We start from the raw sequence: 8101 nt of genomic DNA, 5'->3' as shown, positions 1-8101 counted from the left end.
TCACTATGTGTTAATGCTTTGTTCTGGTTCTCTATTAAAAGGAGGCCTTAATATCCCTTAGTTTCCAATAGGACCCCGCCGCCACAGGAGGGTAGGACAAAAGATGTCATGCAAGTTCTTTCCATAAGCATGTATGACTATTTACGGAATACATGCCTACATTGTATTGATGAACTGGAGCTAGTGGCGTATCGCCCTAGGTTATAACTGTCTCATGATGAATATCATCCAACAAGTCACTGATCCAATGCCTACGAATTTATCCTATATTGTTCTTGCTAAGTTACTACTGCTATCATCACCGTTACACTTGCTACAAAATTACTACTATCACTGTTACCGTTACCGTTGCTACTGCTACTATTACCAAAACTATCATATTACTTTGCTATTGATTACTTGCTCCAGATAATTAATCTCCGGGTGTGGTTGAATTGACAACTCAGCTACTAATACCTTCAAATATTCTTTGGCTCCCCTTGTGTCGAATCTATAAATTTGGGTTGAATACTCTACCCTCGAAAACTGTTGTGATCCCCTATAGTTGTGGGTTATCAGAAACTAGATGAAAGAGATCTAGTTCTTGGACACAGCCTCCTTCCTGAGGCTAGCGCCCTTCTTGAGAGCTCCCTTTTCAGCAGGCAGGCCATCTTTCTTCTTTTTGGGCTGGCGCAGCATTTCCTCTGTGCAGTCCTTAGCAGTAGCCTTGCAAAAGGATACATAGATGATTTTGATGATCTTTGGTGCAATAGTAGGTGGACTAGTAGTGCAAGAAAGGGAGTTTATGTTCTGAAAAATCTGTTTCTTAAATCCTCTATTAAGTTGTTGTAGCCTTCATCTTCTTCTTACCTCAGATTCTACCACCAGAGCTTTTTCTTTCCTTTTTCGTTGAGCATGGATAGCTGAGGTGGTAGCAAGAGCCAACACATGTTGCACTGCCTCACTGGTGGCATCTGGGGTGGTGTTTACTGGATCAGATGTAACTTGTTGTTATGTAGCCCCCTGATGACACACATAATTCAGATCAGGACATGTTGGAGGTAATACAAAAGGGAAACAGTTCTTGCAGTTTGACCCTTCAATTAAGTATGTCCACAGTTGGGAACCCAGTAAAGATTTATCCCAATCAAAGTTATTGGGGCTTGAGAGCGCAAGAGTGATAAAATTAAACCATTCTACGGGTACCTTAGTAGATGCCAAGGTCTCATTAGATGGAGCAAAGTGTTTCTTATACAGATCCAAGCCTTCCTTGGAGAGAAAACCAGCATCATCACCTAACAAAATAGGTTTGTGCCTCGGATTTGAAAGAACAGGATCAACTTGGCCTAAGAATAACATGGAATTGACAATAACATTGGATCTAAAAATGGGTAGGGAAAAGCCAGGGGGAGCCTCCATGCTACTACCTTCAGAGCTGACTAGGTTGGCCACAGGATCTTGGTATGTCAATCTTGCAGAGGAAAGCTCCTGATGAGCAATAGGAGTGCCACTTGGTGAGGTTTGGGTGGTATGAACAGACATCATTTCCATATTAGGAGCATGGGTATCTACAATAGGAATCTGAGGCACGGGTATGATGTGTTATGCCATTTGCAACATATCTGCCTGGTGGCCAGGGGCAGGCTCCTGCAACATATCAGTACTAGCATGAGCATCAATAAGATCTTGCAGCATATGAACATCTCCTTGTGGGATTGGATCAGATTCCACCCAAGCAGCATTAACAGCAGGTTGGATCTCTAGCTAAGGAGGAATTTCCTCTAGGGCAAAGACCGGAATATCTAGACCAAAGATCTCCAGATTTTTCTCCTGCTGAACCTCCATCTCCCCCACATTGTTACCAGGTTAGGGAGCAGGTAGCACCAAGGGGGCAAGCAGTTCATTCAGGTCCTGTAGGTCTGGGCCCTCACCCACTGAATTAGTAGAGCCACTATCAGATAGTTGTAACCTAAGAGAGAGTGAATCCACTGTTATCCTGATCATCATGTTGAGAAATATCCACCTTCAGATGACCAATTAGATCATTAAGCTCCAAGAATTCTCCCACATGCAATTCAACATCAATATGCTCTTGAGGCATAGCCCAATGACCCCAGCCTTCCTCTTCTTGTGGCCCTGCCATGTCCACATTATTCTCCTGGGCATTGTCTTGTTGGATTAGATGAAAGGCCATTGGTCCCACAACCAAGTCGTTCTGGTTAGGGTGGTGGAATTGCTTTGGAGGTCTGGGATGAGGATTTCCATCTTTTGGGACTGGATCTTCATCTGGAGGTGGACCACCAGAAGGAATGTCTTGGAAGATCACCACAGGGCAAGTCCAAGACTGACCATTCTCACTATTTGCATCAAAAACTAACATGGTAGCAGGAACATCCTTGAGGGCAGCAATCTTAACCTTGACAACAACTGCAACATCACAAGATTTGACTCTGTCCCAAACCTAAAGCTGACCAAAGCTAGCAGTGGCATTGAAAAGTACATGGAAGGATCTGAGGTCAGCAGGAAATCCAACTATCAATAGCCAAACATCTCTGTTTAGGGAGAAGTTCTTCCAGTTCATACCCTGGTTGTTCTTTTGAAATACAAAGTGGATATCATCGTACTGGTGTTGTAACACCCTGGATGTAACTTTCCCAATTTGTACTCCAACTCTTGCCGTTTCCAGCGTTAAGTTATATTTATTTCCTCGGGTTCGGGTTTTGTCTCCGTGTGTTGTTGTCGTTGTCATGCATCTCTTATCATGTCATCATGTGCATTGCATTTGCATACGTGTTCATCTCATGCATTCGAGCATTTTCCCCGTTGTCCGTTTTGCATTCCGGCGCTTCGTTCTCCTCCGGTGGCCATTTCTACCTTTCTTTCGTGTGTGGGGATTAAACATTTCTGGATTGGACCGAGACTTGCCAAGCGGCCTTGGTTTACTACCGGTAGACCGCCTATCAAGTTTCGTACCATTTGGACTTTGTTTGATACTCCTACGGTTAACCGAGGGACCGAAAAGGCCTCGTGTGTGTTGCAGCCCAACACCCCTCCAATTTGGCCCAAAACCCACCAAACTCTGCTCCATCATCTAGAGCGTTCGATCACAATCGCGTGGCCGAAAACCGCACCTCATTTGGACTCTCCTAGCTCCCTCTATGCCTAATTAAACACCCCCCCCCCCCCGAAATCCGGATCTTCCTCTCCCCCCGAAACCCTAATTCCCAGATCCGCGCCGGCCGGACGCGTCCGCCCCGGCCGGACGCATCGGCCGCCGCCCCCTCGCCCAATCGCCGCCTGCCACGTCAGCCGCCACCAACCCGCCGCCGCCCGAGGCCCGGGGAGCCCGGAGCCGGCCCCCGCGGCCCGAGCCGCCCGCGCCGCCTCATCTCCCGGGCGCCCGCGCGCCGCCACCTCTCCCGAAGCCGGCCGCCGCCCGCCGCCACCCGCGGGCGCCGCCCCGTGCCGTGGAGGCCGCCCCGCCGTCGACCTCGCTCCGGCCATCTCCTTCTCCCACTCCGGCCGCTGTCACCTCCGGTGAACAGTGCAGATCCGTCCGTCCTCGTAATCCGTGCAAACCCTAGATCTGAGGGTTGTTTTTTTCCTAAGTCCCTGATATTTTCAGTCCATGTGCCCTTCTTCCTAACTCCGTAACTTTGCATCCGTAGCTCCGATTCATGCATATAGCATATAAAAATGTTCATCTCAGAGAGTACATCATTTCATCCCATTGCATCATTTTCATTTGAGTTCATCTTGATGCCCGAAATGCTGTTAGAAGAGGGCTACTTGAGTTAATTGTCAGATCTGCTCCTCCATTTAGGTTTTTGTCATTTTTGCCATGATTAATGTGTGCATATATGCCCTGATGCTCTACATGTGTTTTGTTAAGGGTTTTGTCATATTTCCAGAGGTGCGACCCATGTATTTTTGTGATGTGTGTGGTGACTTGTGCAAGCTTGCAAAGTGGTGCACTTGCTAATTCTGTTTTCAGGGACTTAGTGATTTCACTAAGTCCTGGAGCTATTTATCTCATGATGCCTTATGTTCTTGTTGTTTCCTAGTGATCCGTGCCTCTTTTGAGGATGATCAGTAAGGGAGTTTTGTTAATATTGTAGTGCTCTATCCATCCATGTCTTTGTTTGCAATTATGGAGCACCCTAGCTTGAGTCAATCGAGCTCTACTTTTGCTACTTTGTGAATCTGGGCAGATTGTCAACTTGTTTGCAATTTTGCCGATGATGTTGTAGTTGATCTGTGCATGTTATGCTATTGTTCTTGCCATGTCTAGCTTGCATTTTGTGCCTTCTTGATGGATGTATGCTTGTATTGCCATGACTTGCACCGTAGTGAGTGCATCGAGCTCGTAAACATGCCTACTTGAGTCATATTTCAGCATGTGTCAGTTTTTCACTAGTCTGAAAACTGATTATGTTTTTGCTATGTTCACATGCTTGCAATTGTATTTTATGATCCCTTTTGGCTCAAGGTCACTAAGGGACTTTTGTTAAGCTCTTTGAGTATCTCCATGCCATGCTTTACTTTGCCATGTTCAGGTCCTGTAGCATGTAGTTTTGTTGCTCCGAAGAGGGCTACCTGATCTGAAATTCCAGACAAGTGTTAATTTTACTAAGTCTGAAATCTGTTTGCCATATGCATTTTTGCCATGCTTGTTTGAACCTGTTAATGGATGAATTGGCCGTAGCTCAGTGCTGGACTTTTGTTAAGCATCTTGAATGCTTCCCTGCCATGTATTTTGTTGTCATGTTTGGGTGCTGTAGCATGTTCATTTCATTGCATTTAGATGGCTACTTGCTGCAAATCGCAGATCGGTGTCATTTTTTGAATCGCTTGCCATTTCCAAACCGTAACTCCGATTCCGGCATTCTTTATATCGTTTTCAAGCGATTTCATCTCATCTTTCCAGTGGAACACTTGGAATTCCAAGTTGAGGCCAGGTTCATGCATTTCCTGTCATATCTTGCATTTTGCATCCCGCATCGCATTCCGCATAGCATATCATCATTTCATCATATTGCTTGATCTTGCACGTGGTTGATGGTATCCTTATTGCTTGTTTGTCTTGTTTGGGTAGAGCCGGGAGAAGAGTTCACTAACGAGGAGCCCGTTGAGTTTGCTTTCGAGGATCCAGTCAACTCTGACAACTGTGCCGGCAAGATGATCATACCCTCGAAATCACTACTATATTTGCTATGCTAGTTTTTGCTCGCTCTTTGGCCTTGCCAATGCTACGATGCCTACCACTTGCCTGCAAGCCTCCCAAATTGCCATGTCAAACCTCTAACCCACCACGTCCTAGCAAACCGTTGATTGGCTATGTTACCGCTTTTGCTCAGCCCCTCTTATAGCGTTGCTAGTTGCAGGTGAAGATTGAAGGCCGTTCCTTGTTGGAACATTTATTTACTTGTTAGGATATCATTATGTTATCTTGCTATCTTAATGCATCTATATACTTGGTAAAGGGTGGAAGGCTCGGCCTCTCGCCTAGTGTTTTGTTCCACTCTTGCCGCCCTAGTTTCCGTCATATCGGTGTTATGTTCCCAGATTTTGCGTTCCTTACGCGGTTGGGTTATAATGGGAACCCATTGATAGTTCGCCTTGATTAAAGCTTTTCCAGCAATGCCCAACATTGGTTTTACCATTTGCCACCTAGCCTTTTCTTTCCCTTGGGTTCTGCAGACTCAAGGGTCATCTTTATTTTAACCCCCCCCCCCCCGGGCCAGTGCTCCTCTGAGTGTTGGTCCACCTGTCAGCTACCGGTGGCCACCAGGGGCAACTCTGGGCTGGCCTACCCGTACCTAGGACAATCTGAGTGTGCCCTGAGAAAGAGATATGTGCAGCTCCTATCAGGATTTGTCGGCACATTCGGGCGGTGTTGCTGGTCTTGTTTTAACCTGTCGAAGTGTCTTGAATAACCGAGATACCGTGTCTGATCGGAACGTCTTTGGAGGAGGTCTATTCCTTTGTTGACCGTGAGAGCTTGTCATGGGCTAAGTTGGGACTCCCCTGCAGGGATTTGAACTTTCGAAAGCCGTGCCCGTGGTTATGGGCAGATGGGAATTTGTTAATGTCTGGTTGTAGATAACTTGAACCTTAATTTAATTAAAATGAATCAACTGAGTGTGTTACCGTGATGGCCTCTTCTCGGCGGAGTCCGGAAAGTGGACACGGTGTTGGAGTAATGTTTGCGCAGGTTGCTCTTTAGTTTCTCGCTCGCACTTTGCCTCCTCTTCTCGCTCTCTTTTTTTGCCAATAAGTTAGCCACCATACTTGCTAGTCGCTTGCTGCAGCTCCACATATTTACCTTGCCATACCTATAAGCTTAAATAGTCTTGATCGCGAGGGTGCGAGATTGCTGAGTCCCTGTGGCTCACAGATTACTATTACACCAGATGCAGGGCCTGATGATTCTGCTCCAGGAGACGCGTATGAGCTCAAGTGGGAGTTCGACGAAGACTCTCAACGTTACTATGTTTCCTTTCCCGATGATCAGTAGTGGTGCCCAGTTGGGGGTGATTGGGACCGTTGTCGCATGTTGGGTTCTCTTTTCTTTTGGCGTCGTAGTCGGGCCATGAGTGTTTGGATGATGTAATGTTATTTATGTACTTGATTGACGTGGCGAGTGTAAGCCAACTATGTTATCTCCCCTTTATTATTCATATTACATGGGATGTTGTGAAGATTGCCTAACTTGCGACATATGCCTTCAATGCGATTATGCCTCTAAGTCGTACCTCGACACGTGGGAGATATAGTCGCATCGAGGGTGTTACAGGTGTGGTCCTGAGTTGACTAGGAAATCATGGTCTGCAGCACTATTCAAACGGACAAAAGCCTGGCCAAAAGGGCATCTAGAAATGGAGACCACACCCATGCGCTTGGAGAGGAGGAACTCTTGCAGAATTTCTTGGATATTGGCAAAGGCAACCTCACCTTGCGGCATTGGGATGATAGTGATGATGGCGAGATCCTCATTGGTTGGAACCAGTTTTCCATGGATGACACGATGACGGGTCGGCCTACCATCAACTTCAATGGTGTTGTAGCCGACGGGAAAGAAAGGAGTTGGGTCGAACGGGAAAGAGGCCATGGACGGCGCCGCAACAGAGAAAGAGGAATTCTTAGGTGGCAAGGTGGAGAGTTGCAGCAGAGGTGGAGGTGGGCAGTGGGAATGCGAGACGGCGGGGATGGTAATGCGCTCGTTAGAGTGATTTGATTGATCGAGGGGAGGCACCGTGCCTCTGACAATGGGGTCGAGCGTGGGTAAGAGGCGGCTGTCTCGGCGAACAACCAAAAGTGGATGCGGCGATTAGGGGGCATTTCTAACAGAGGAAGCGGGAGCGCTAGCCTCGCTCCTAAACCGGCAATTAGCCCGAATATGGCCCAAACACCTACAACCACTACAGCGGATCCTACTGGTGCACTTGGGCCGAAAATGGCCCGAGGAAAGGCAGGAACACAGAAATTGGCCTGAGAGCCATGGGCTTGAGAAGAACGGTTTGTGGGCCTAGTAGTTTGAATAGCCCTCGATCCCGCCCTACCGAGAGCGGTGTTAATGGGAGAAGTTAATATCGGATTTGAAACAGGCCTTGACTGCAGTAAACGCTCCGAAGCAGGAAGAACACGCGGATTACGCGCTTCAGGGGTGGGATCATCGGAAGAAAAGACACACGGAGATTGAACTACAACAGCATATGATCTGCGATCGTTAGATCGATCAACTAGAGTCCATTCTTTGTCCAATTCCTGCATGTAAAGATTATATTCGTTGCGGAAGTCTGGACTGCCGCGACCCCAGAGGAAAAAACGCACGTTGAAGAGATCATTCACATAATTTCCCCCTTTGATGATCGCAAAACCAACCTCCTTAGAGGAAACGCTGAACTTGAAAGACCAATTCTGTAGACAAGCGACTTTGAAACGAGAGGCATGTCCGCCAAAGGAAGATTGGAGAATGAGACTGACCGATTCATTGTTGATACAGAGTTTAGACCTGCAGATCTCCACAACGAGGAAGAATTCCCGATAGCCGCTGCCCTCAATGTGGTTGACGGGCACTCCGAATTGTTTCCAAATGTGGTCCTCAAAAGCCAGACCTGGC

Source organism: Triticum urartu, chromosome 1A (genome assembly GCF_056163025.1).
Source record: "Triticum urartu cultivar PI428250 chromosome 1A, HENAU_Tu73, whole genome shotgun sequence".
NCBI lineage: Eukaryota > Viridiplantae > Streptophyta > Magnoliopsida > Poales > Poaceae > Triticum > Triticum urartu.
The sequence above is the reverse complement of the archived record's forward strand: the minus strand, read 5'-3'. Positions refer to the sequence as shown.